Below are 12,497 nucleotides of genomic sequence, written 5' to 3' on the forward strand. Positions count from 1 at the left end.
TTGCTAGAGTTGCTAGTGACCGTGCAGAAGCCAATGAAACGTTTTACCAATGTCTGCTTACTTGCCTTCCACCTAGTTGTTTGTGCCTTCCTTCTCATAAAATTCTCCTTTCTTGGGTTTTGTGACACCACCACCCTTTCCTGATTTTCTGCCTTCCTAGCTGGCCTCTCTGCTCTGATCAACCCCTACTGGAGGTCCTCAGGGCTGGATCCTGGATCTTCTTCATGTCTTTACTCTCTCCCTTGATGATGTGATCCTTTCCGTGATTTTAAGTATCATCTCTATGCTGATGACTCCAAACTTTTTATCTTTAGTTGGATATTTCTTCAGGGCTTGGGGTTCATATGTAACTGCCTTCTTGTCATCTCCCTTTGAATGTCTCACAGGCAACTTAAACTTAGCATCAACACTGAGCTCTTGAGTTTCCCCTCCAAACATGGCTCTATCCAGTCTTCTCCATCCTGGCAAACGGTTTCCTTATCCAACTGGTCACCAGAGCAGAAACCTGTTGGTCCTCCTTGACTCTTTCTCTAAAATGTCTTGGATCCATCTACTTTTCCTTTACCAACCCCACGTGGTCCCAGTCACCGTAACTCTCTACTTGTCCTTTATATTCTATCCTAACTCTATTCTAATTCTAACTGTGGTAATCAGAGTTAAAGCACAAATCAAGTCATTGTACTGCTACAAATCCATCAGAAGCTTCCCAATGTTACCAAGAGTACAGTCCATCTCTTTACCACAGCGCACAGGATGCTGGGTTACCCGGTCCTTGTTTCATCTTCACCCTTGTCTCACGGTACTCTCTCCCTTGCTCATTCTGCTTTTTAAAAAGGAACCTCCCAAGCTCCTTTCGTTCAGAGGGCCTTTGCAAGCATTCATTTACTTATTCATTCGCTCAAATCATCCATTCAGTCAACAAGTGTTTACTAAGCCTTTCCTAAGATGTGCCAACCACTGTTTTAGTTGTGGCCACATAGGGTGTGGACCCTGAGATGAATTTATCTACAGAGATTGCAAAAATATCTATCACTCCAAGTTTGTCAATTCATTTTTAAGATAATAAAGAATTGGCATATTCTGTTATCCTTGGTTTTGTGGTATTAGAGTCATAACCCTATTGTCTAAAAAATTGCTTTAACAAAAACTGTGATTTCAAGAGGTAACCTATTTTCATGCCAGTTTTCTGTGCTTTAACATATGATACATATATCATAATGGCTCATGTTTATGTTTTCTGCATTTTTAAGAAGTTTTCATTAGGGGGAGGGGATTTTCTGTTTATCTTCAAGGGGACATCTTGGTTCTGTACTTCACAGTCACCAACAGAAAGTCACTGTTACACTAGGAAAGCTAATGAACCAGGGCCAATGTAGAATTTTGGCAGAATCTGAATGCAATAATTACACATTCAAACCTCATTGGCTGCTGAGGTATCATCTAATAATGCCCAACAGTTGGCTCCCCATCAGGTGCACTCCAAATGCAGTGATGTTCTTGAAGCTTCTCTTTACAGAATCATTTCTCGAATGTGTACAAATTGCCTTGTGCCAGCATGGAGAGTCCTTTTAGCATTTCAACTCAGATTTCAGAGGAAGACTCATTAATTGGGACTTTTTCAGACAAATTCCCTCACTGACAGGGAAAACTGTTGACACATTACTGAGATGGTACTAAAGTTCAAACCTCGTGTGTGTGTGTGTGTGTGTGTGTGTGTGTGTGTGCGCGTGTGCGTGTGTGTGTGTGTGATCTCTCTGAAGCTGAAATTTTCATTCCCAAGTTTATGATGCTTCATTTTTGTTGATTTTATGTCTGTGTCTCCAACTAGGTTGAAAATATCTTGAGGTCAGGACAATATCATGGTGTATTACTTTTTCCTTCCTTCCTCCCTCTCTTCCTCCCTTTCTGTGTCTCCTCAACTAACGCACCCACAGTTTATAGCATAGAACAGTAAAGAACAGACACTTGATGTAATTTTTCCTGTTAGACTATAACCTTGAGAGGAAGTACTGACTATATTTTTCATCATTATAACCTCAGGGTCCAGTGCCTGGATATAGTGGATACTCACTAAATTTTCTGAATAAATAAGTGAAGAAGTAAATTCTGTTGGTTAGTTGATTAGCTGTTTATCATAAATATTGCTTAAAAAGCACTTACTAAAACCCCTAGAAACCCTGGAGAAGCCCCAAAGAAGTGGATGCTAAATACATAAATGGCTGCTTCTATTTTACAGGAAAGACAGATTTCTGGCTCAGTTGAACAATTAAATGAAGACATTTGGGTATAACTACCTTCTGGCCCAACTATTTGTATAGAACCCCCCCCAGAGAGAGCCAGGAAGCATCACCACATATGGGTTAGATTAGAAGCTGTTTTTACCCTGAAGCTCTTTCAGACTCTAGCATTGGACCTACCTATGCTGACACTTTCCCTTCTTATGTCCCTTACCTTGGCAATGAGCTTGCTGTGCTGGTCTCTGTATGTTCTTGGGCACGTGGATCTGGCATAAAACTGTGCATGTTCTTCAGGTCAACCGAGTTTCTATTAAAATTAGCTGAGCTAATACACCAAAAATTTAAAAACATATAATATGGTGAGCTCATTGAGACTTTGGTACTATGACCATCTCCTATGTGGATTTTAAAGGCCATTCAGTATATGTATAAACATAGTTCATCAGAGTTTTGGTAGACATTTTTTTTTTTTTTTTTTTTGCTGTACGCGGGCCTCTCACTGCCGCAGCCTCTCCTGTTGTGGAGCACAGGCTCCGGACGCGCAGGCTCAGCGGCCATGGCTCACGGGCCCAGCCACTCCGCGACATGTGGGATCTTCCCAGACCGGGTCACGAACCCGTATCCCCTGCATCGACAGGCAGACTCTCAACCACTGCGCCACCAGGGAAGCCCTGGTAGACTTTTTGGTGGTTCTTTTCTTCAATCATCAGTCTTTTTTTTAAAATAAAGTAACATTTATACATTTAGTTACCTTAAAAAGAGTGTTTGCTATGAGTAAAGCATCAAAACAAAAACCTGGAAAAAAATCTAAGGCTCTCTCATAGGGGTAAACCACAGGGAATTCATGTAAATTTGATTGAAGTTTATTACTTGGCATTAGACCCATTTTTTTAAACATAGAACGTTAAGTTCCTCATGTTATAATCATATTTTAATGTTGAATTTCTTAGCTATGGCTCATAAAATAATGTCCAAATTCCTCACTTTTAAAATCTGGGCTCTTTAAGATTGGGTCCAAACCTATCTCTAGAAACTTATTTCTCATTACTCTCACTCATGTACTTTTCATTTTAGCCCAAACCTTTACTCTCCATACATATGCCTTTGACCATGCTATTTTCCCTACCTGGAGCTGTTTTTCTTGGCTTTCCTTTTTCCTATTCCTGGACCTGGAAGCACTCTTACCTTTTCCAGCTTCTCTTTTGCTGTCTGTGCTGTTTTAGCTTTATTCAGTTCCTTGCATATATCTTATCCCCACTAGACTGTAATGAGCCGTTTCAGGGGAAGATGCACGTCTTGTTCTTACTGAGGCCTCCCAAGACCTAGCACAGCATCCTGCACTCAGTAGGTTCTCAATGAATCTTTGTAAATAGATTAAACTTCTAAACAGTTGGAATTAATGTCATGTGCAGGAAGCATCCAGGGAGCTGCCTGAGCATGAGTAATCTGAGCTGGATATGACAGTACAAATTCATAGATTTCCCATTATCCAAATCCCAAACTATAAACAGCTCTGAATTAGTGACATAGTTTCATCACTGACCAATGCACCTTTTGGAGGAGGTATTTAGTATAGAGTTTGGTGTCAGAAAGCCCTGGGTTAGCCTCTTGGCTTTGTGAAAATTACTGAAACCTCATTCCTCTTATCTGTAAAACTGGAAAATAGTAGTTCCCACCTAATAGAGTTCTTGTGATGACTAAATACATATGTAATGACTTTCACAGTGTCTGCCATTGCAAACAGTTAGTAAATGTCAAATAGACAAGACTTAGACTAACAGTTCAATCTAGTCCTTGGAGAGACACTAATGTCTTTGGGGCTTCTACATCATCATCTGAGCTTTGACTAGAGTTTTCATGGATAAAATCCAGAGATTCATGGGCTACTTTTACCTTGGTTTGGATTGGGGATCAATCTGATGACCAGCTGTTTTTCACTTAGAAGTGTTACCTTTTATCCCCTTTTAGGATCAGTGCCCTAGGGAATGACTGTGGTCTTTCTCAGTGGGCACACAAAGCTCTGCAGTCCGGTGCTTCTGTCTGATGGGATCATGGGACTCTGACCTTGATCCACTGCACCCTACTTGTTCGCCCAACCCTGTACAAGAGAACTCAAGGGACGTAGGGAACTTTTCCTGACACAGGACCACACTCTTCTAGGGGATGCTGAAATGTGCGTATGGTGTTTTCATGAGGCACTGTTATGTAGCAATCACATACACAATCGTAAGGGCTGATGTATGATTCTATATGGGCTTATTTTATTAATATTATTCTATAGAATACATATTATATTATATATTATGAATAATGTGTATTCTGTTAGCATCATAATATTATTCTCTTTATTCTTATTTTATTATTTCCTATCCTATAACGTTATCTATTGTGCTAACAAAATATACTTTATTATAGTTTATATATATTCTAGCTAAATAGTATAATTTATTATTATTATTCATCCTTATATTTGTGAGAGATAAGTTGGTATTCCATTCATTCTCAAAAGATGAAACAGAGTCACAGTAGTGAGATAACTTTTTGTGTGGGAAAAACTTCTTATGAAAGGATTACAGCTAGGAACCTCCTTAGCTGAAGGACCATGCAGTTCCCAAATCCTCAAGCCAACTTTCTTTGTCATGAACTAGATCCGGAACATGGACAAGAGGCTGTTATTACTACAGTGTGGAAACATGAGAGAATTATCACTTTAAGTGACATTCACTTCTCATGCACTCAACATTTTCATAACAATTTCTTCAAACTCTACAGAAAAAAATGCTGAAATGTGAATGCTCTGAATAAGTCATGCTGCACTCGAGGGAATTAAGTTATCCTTATTTCTGTGGGTTGTAGAACCCAAGCATTTGATTTATTTCCTGTCATCTGTTCTGTATATTGGAGTGAATCAGGGGAGTGAATTTTCATAACACCTTAGAGTTGGAAAGAACATTAGGGATTGTCCCCAATACAAGAAGCCCTGCTAGACTCTTCCTTACAGGTGGACCTGAGCTGCACTTTGCACATTTTCAATGATGAGCTAGCTCACCGCTTTGGCCTATTCAGTTTTCAAAAGGTTTGAATTGTTAGGAGATTCTTTTCCTTCTTTCCCTCCTTCCCTTTCTCTATCTTTTCCTCCTATTCCTTCTTCTGTTGTAAGGGAAAATCTCGACTTATTTATACTTCCACTCACTGGTTCTCTAAAGCTATATAGAATGATCCAGATCTTTTTTTCCACAAGTTAGCCCTTTTTGTGATTGATGCCAACCACCATGCTGGCCCCATGGGGTCTGGTGTCAGGGATAAATATCTCAGTTTCATCAGTCATTCCTCAAGGACAGGATTCTTGGCCATTCGTGCTCCTGGGAACACTTCTCTGGATGAGCTTTAGTTTATCAATGTCATGCTCAACACTTGGAATCCAGACTGGAAGGTAGTGTTGTGAACAATGAGCTATGCCTTCCAAGTCCTCAGTACTATATTCTATTAACTAGTAATAGAACTATTAAGCACTATACTACTAGATTTACATTTGCATCACTTACATCATATTATGATGGCAACTGAAATCCATGGGTCTTTTTCTTTAAGAAATAACTTCAGGCTTCCCTGGTGGCGCACTGGTTGAGGGTCCGCCTGCCGATGCAGGGGACGCGGGTTCGTGCCCCGGTCCGGGAGGATCCCGCGTGCCGCTGGGCGGCTGGGCCTGTGAGCCATGGCCGCTGAGCCTGCGCGTCCGGAGCCTGTGCTCCGCAACGCGAGAGGCCGCGGCGGTGAGAAGCCCGCATACCGCAAAAAAAAAAAAAAAAAAAAAAAGAAATAACTTCATTCTTATAAAAGATATAGAATACTGTTATTGTAGAAACTTTAGGACATGTAGGTAAAAAAATAGAAAAAATAATCACCTCATTAAATTCTTCATACTTTTAGAATGTATATATTCTTAAATATACCCATACATGTTGTATATTTTACAAAAGTGAATAATACTAGACATATCAATTTATAATCTTTTTCAACTTTTATACCATAAAAAAATCTGTTTGAGTCAATATGAAATTACTTTATTATATTTAATGTCTTTATAGGATTCCATTGTGCAGAGGTACCATGGTTTATTTAACCTTTTCCCTATTGATGGTTATTTAAGTTGTTAAAATTTTCCTTTTTATAATAAACAGTGCTGTAATGGGTATTCTTGTACATACATGTTTGCATATTTATTTGATAAATTCCTAGCAGGGGCATTGCTAATTCAGAATATGCACAACTCCAGAAACGGTCCACCAGTTTACACTTCTTCTAGCAGCACAGGGGATTGGGCTCCTGGTTGATTCTAATGACAACAAGGGTGGTTGGGGGCCAAGCGTACTACAGGAACTTGGAAATGTGGAAATGGGGACAATGTGTTTGACAAATGCTCAGGTTCACCGTTGTTGGTGTGTGTGTGTTTGCATATGTGTGTGCATGTGCGTGTATCTGGCAGATTTCCATTCATGTGGAAATAGGCAAACACCTAACTAAGTACGTGCAAATGAGAGACAGTTATGTACCAGGGTTTAGGGGAGGTGAGGAGAAAGAGGACAGGGTTGGTGATGCCATGTGGAGAGCATGGATAAAAACCACTTTGATACAAAAGAGAAACAGACTCACAGACATAGAGAACAGACTTGTGGTTGCCAAGGAGGGGAGGGAGAGGAATGGACTGGGAGTTTGGGCTCGGTAGATGCAAACTATTACATTTAGAATGGATAAACAACAAGGTCCTCCTGTATAGCACAGGGAACTATATTTGATATCCTGTGATAAACCATAATGGAAAAGAGTATATAAAAGAATGTACATATGCGTATAACCGAGTCACTTTGCTCTACAGCAGAGGCACAACATTCTAAATCAGCTATATTTCAATTAAAAAAATGAAAAAGAAGAGCACTCTGAGGGGATTCTTTTAGGTGTGGGCAAGTGTCTGGTAGGATCTAGTTTGTGCACCTGGATTCCTTGGTCAGTCTTAGGCTATAGGGTTAAAGAGCTTTTCTGAAATTAACATCTCTGCTCAGTTCCTTCTGTTGTTCCCACGGCTCTGGTGGCCACAACTACTGGAGAGCCACCTGCCACTAGCCAGGCCATTTACCAGCCTGCCTAGCTGAACTTCCTCCTGGAAGCTGGTATCCTGTTTTCAATACCATGTTCTGGACTCCTGGATTTCTGCAGATGATCGTAACTTCTTGATGTGAAGTTTTACTCCCATGTTCTTTTAAAAATTGGAGTTTTGTCTCTGGGAACAAGAACTATCTTTCCATTGTCATATTCCAGAAATTAATATGGTATCTGTATCATAGATTTTTTTAGGGTATCCCTAAGGATATGAAAAAGAAACAATTAAATATGACATTTAAAAAAATCTTTGTAAATATTTTTGTAGCAATTTATTTAAAAAATAGGAAAAATTCTTTGCTAGGTTTTCCAAGAGGCAATCCTTTGTCAGGCTAAGTGAAGCACGTTCTTAGTTTGTTAAGCATAAACTGTTATTCTTAAGTTTAACACCCCTCGGTAGCATCCTATCACTCTTAGGGGAAAATACACACTGCTCAGTGCCCTCTTCAGTCCTATGTCCCAGCAAACCCTGCCTTGTTTTTATTCCCAGTTACTCCACACTCCCTTTATCTCAAATATGCACCTTTCCTCTGTCTGGATGCTCTGCTCTTCTTTCTCTGCCTGCAAATTATTACTTAGCCTTCTAGATTGGGTTTCGACATTACCTCCTCCAGGAAGGCGTCCCTGATTTCCCCCTTATTCCAGGCCAAAGAGACCAAATGGTCCAGAGTGTCTAGTGAGACCGAATTGGGCACACACTCCTCTGAGTTGCCTTAGCTGCATGGTCTCCCCTGCTCCACCATGACGATGAAATCATGGTAAGAAAAACCTCAAGTAAGTAAAATGAATATTAATCAGAGGAGGAGCGGCCGTGGTTTAGCTAGTTCCAACCAGTGGTAAGGTCTGGGAAGGAGTTTTGGAGGGGTTTGAGCAGCAGACAAATGAAATCACAAGCGAAGGGGTATTGGCTGTATGCATAAAAGGATAAAACAATCCTGCTGGATTTAGTTGTGGTCAGTGCATTTTCTGACCACATGCACGACCGTTTAGTTGTGAATATGTGCATGTTCACATTACCTCACATGCCCTGTCTGATGCCACTGTGCCTGGTGGAGAATCTGGAGGGAGAGGGGTCGTGAATCAGCACCACTAAGGGCTGGCTGTGACATACAGTAGGCTCTCCTAGAGGATTGGGAATCCTGCAGGGCTAGCTCAGAACAGAATGGGAAACTATTTCATATTGGTTTCAAATGTCTGTGTTCCTAAATATGTTGCCATCATTCCCCACAACAGGCATTCTTTCTCCTAAGTCCTTTCTTGGGCTCTGCCATATTGCTGGACCCCTTCTCTCATCCCATGATGATTTTTCCTCTCCTTTTTTCCTTTAAGTCTGGACACTTCAAACTTTCATTCCTTTCTTATCCTTCTGAGCTTGCCAGTGAAAAGCTCATAATTCCTTTCAATCTGTACCCCAGACTGGTGTCCTACCTTTGCACAACCAGAAAAGATCATTAATGAGCTTTCCCAAACAAAGGACTTGGTTCTCCTGTTAACCTATACAGCTGCTTCAGAAGCAATTGTAGTAATTTATTTCCAAAAGCAAATTTTCTTGGGCCCATTAGAGTGTTTTTAGGGGTGGGGTATACAGAGAAATGGGAGAGGAATCTGGTGTAGGAGAAAGAACCTTGGTTTCTGAGTCGGAAGACTTGGTTTTAAATGCCCATTGAACTGTTTGCAGTTGTGTGACCCCAGGCACACCCTTTAATCTCTCTGAGCTGTCGTTGCCTTATACTGGTTACAAAGTGGGATAACAATAATGGTTGTCACAAGGATTAAAGAAGATACGGCATGTAGGGTGAGTAGGACAGGGGCTGGCTCAGAGCAGGTGCTCAAAATTGCAGTAAAAAAAAAAAATTTCTAATTTCTGTGCTATTGTTAGCCATTATTGTGGCGATGGTCTTATTTATCTTTTTTTTATCTCTTTTGGGTCTCATAGTCTCACACCCCAGCCAACATTTGGCATTATCCAGCTTTCTAAATTTTAGCAGTCTCGTTGTAAAGTTGCATTACATTGTTGTTTTAACTTTCCTTTGTCTGATTACTTGTGGATTTGAGTGTCTATTCTTATGCTCGTTTGCCTTATGGGTTTCCTTTTCTGTAAATTGCATTTTGTAATCTTTGCCTATTTTTCCTTTGAGACTGCTGTCTTTTTATTTTGGATTTAGGAGTTTTTTAGACATTCTAGGTATTAGTCTAGAACAGGCAAAGCTTTGTGAGTGTCTTCTCCTATTCTGTCAGTGCTCTATTAATTTTGCCCATGGTATTTTTTTTTAACATCTTTATTGGAGTATAATTGCTTTACATTGTTGTGCTAGCTTCTGCTGTACAACAAAGTGAATCAGCTATATGTATACATATATCCCCTTATCCCTTCCCTCTTGAGACTCCCTCCCTCCCTCCCTATCCCACCCCTCTAGGTGGTCACAAAACACCGAGCTGATCTCCCTGTGTTATGCAGTGGTTTCCCACTAGCTATCTATTCTACATTTGGTAGTGTATATATGTCCATGCCTCTCTCACTTCATCCCAGCTTACCCTTCCCCCTCCCCATGTCCTCAAGTCCATTCTCTATGTCTGTGTCTTTGTTCCTGTCTTGCCCCTAGGTTCATTAGAACCAATTTTTTTAGATTCCATATATATGTGTTAGCATACGGCATTTGTTTTTCTCTTTCGGACTTACTTCACTCTGACAGACTCTAGGTCCATCCACCTCACTACAAATAACTCAATTTCATTTCTTTTTATGGCTGAGTAATATTCCATTGTATATATGTGCCACATCTTCTTTATCTATTCATCTGTCAATGGACACTTAGGTTGCTTCCATGTCCTGGCTATTGTAAATACAGCTGCAATGAACATTGTGGTACATGACTCTTTTTGAATTATGGTTTTCTCATGGTATATGCCCAGTAGTGGGATTGCTGGGTCATATGGTAGTTCTATTTGTAGTTTTTTAAGGAACTTCCATACTGTTCTCCATAGTGGCTGTATCAATTTACATTCCCACCAACAGTGCAAGAGGGTTCCCTTTTCTCCACACCCTCTCCAGCATTTATTGTTTGTAGATTTTTTGATGATGGCCATTCTGACTGGTGTGAGGTGATACCTCATTGTAGTTTTGATCTGCATTTCTCTAATGATTAGTGATGTTGAGCATTCTTTCATGTGTTTGTTGGCAATCTGTATATCTTCTTTGGAGAAATGTCTATTTAGGTCTTCTGCCCATTTTTGGATTGGGTTGTTTGTTTTTTTGATATTGGGCTTCATGAGCTGCTTGTAAATTTTGGAGCTTAATCCTTTGTCAGTTGCTTCATTTGCAAATATTTTCTCCTATTCTGAGGGTTGTCTTTTCATGTTGTTTCTGGTTTCTTTTGTTGTGCAAAAGCTTTTAGGTTTCATTAGGTCCCATTTGTTTATTTTTGTTTTTATTTCCATTTCTCTAGGAGGTGGGTCAAAAAGGATCTTGCTGTGCTGTGATTTATGTCATAGAATGTTCTGCCTATGTTTTCCTCTGAGAGTTTTATAGTGTCTTGCCCATGGTATTCTTTGTTGAACTGAAAAGCGTAATTTTGTTGAAGCCTAATTAGTCAATGTTTTGCTTCTTGGTTTGTGCTTTTGCACTTTGTTTAAGAAGTCCTCTCCCATCCTTATGTCATTTTAGGTATTCTACATTTTCTTCTACTAGCCATTGTAGCATTTAGGTAATTGTTATGGGATGAATGTTTTTGTCTCCCCAGAATTCATATGTTGAAGCCCTAATGCCAATGTGATGGTATTCAGAGGTGGGGCCTTTGAGAGATAATTAGGTCATGAGGGTGGAGCCCTCATGAATGGGATTAGTGCCCTCATAAGAAGAGACATGGGGGAGGTTGCCTCTTCTCTCTCTACTCTCCACCACGTGAGAATACAGTGAGAAGATGACCATCTGTAAACCAGAAGTAGGCCCTCACCCAAACACCAGATCTGCCAGCACTTTGATATTGGACTTCCCAGCCTCCAGAACTGTGAGAAATACATACTTGTTGTTTAAGTCAGGCAGTCTATGGTATTCGATTATAGCAGCCTGAACTAAGACAGTAATTAATCCAGTTACAGTTTGTGGAGGACTTTGCATGTGGTATTGAGTAGGGATCCAGTTTTATTTTCCTCCTTATTATTCTCTTTATATTTCTAGAACTTAATTGGTACACAGTAGTATTCAGTAAGATCTGTTGAATGAAGGAATGGAGGTTTCCTCAAATGTAAAGGAAAGGTGTGTGTGTGTGTGTGTGTGTGTGTGTGTGTGTGTGTGTGTGGTGAGTGTGTGTGACTCTGTGAGTGTACGTGTGTGTACACCCTGTGAAAGATATTTCCCTCTGACTGAGGAGCAACATGGTTAGAGCTGGTGAGCAGAATCCTTCCTCTCTGCTCCAGCTCAAATATTGACTTAGGGTGTGTGGGGGAGGATGGAATGGGAGGATAGATTTAAGGAAATAGTTATCTATTGATTGAAATTTACTCAGATTTCTCTTTTCAATTAAGTGTTATTGGAATCAGAATGTGATAGTCAAGGTTTATATTAAAAATGTCTAACAGACATCTAGCACAGACACTTACCAATTAGAATGACTGCTTTTAGTATGTATTACTGGTGTGTTCTGGCTAGATATTAACCATGGAAACAGTAGTTTCCTAGTTATTATTAGATATTATTAAATGATAATACATATAAAAGTGCTTTGTGAACTAAAGATTCACACAGATGTTAGGCAATACTATTTTTACCTCTATTTGACTGTTTAGAAATACAATTTAAAAAACCCTCCTTTTCTATATAATATGGATTCTGGTTGCTAAAATACAACTCTTTGGACCAGTGGTTGAAAGAAGGTAATTAATTTAAAAAGTTTCCTTTGACTTTCCTGAAAAATTCCCTGTACCTCAATGTGACCTGACATCAGGGTCAACCAGCACCTGTTCTTTGACCTCTGTTGCTGTTGAAGTTTTAGTTCAGAGAAGTTTGAGGCACCTCTGTTGTTCTTCAGTCTGATTTATGAGTGTTTTCCTATTTTTAGCTGGATTTAGGGAAACCGGTTCCAGTAGGTGGAGCTCTTTCTCAAT

Source organism: Grampus griseus, assembly GCF_964374135.1.
Source record: "Grampus griseus genome assembly, chromosome: 2".
Lineage (NCBI taxonomy): Eukaryota > Metazoa > Chordata > Mammalia > Artiodactyla > Delphinidae > Grampus > Grampus griseus.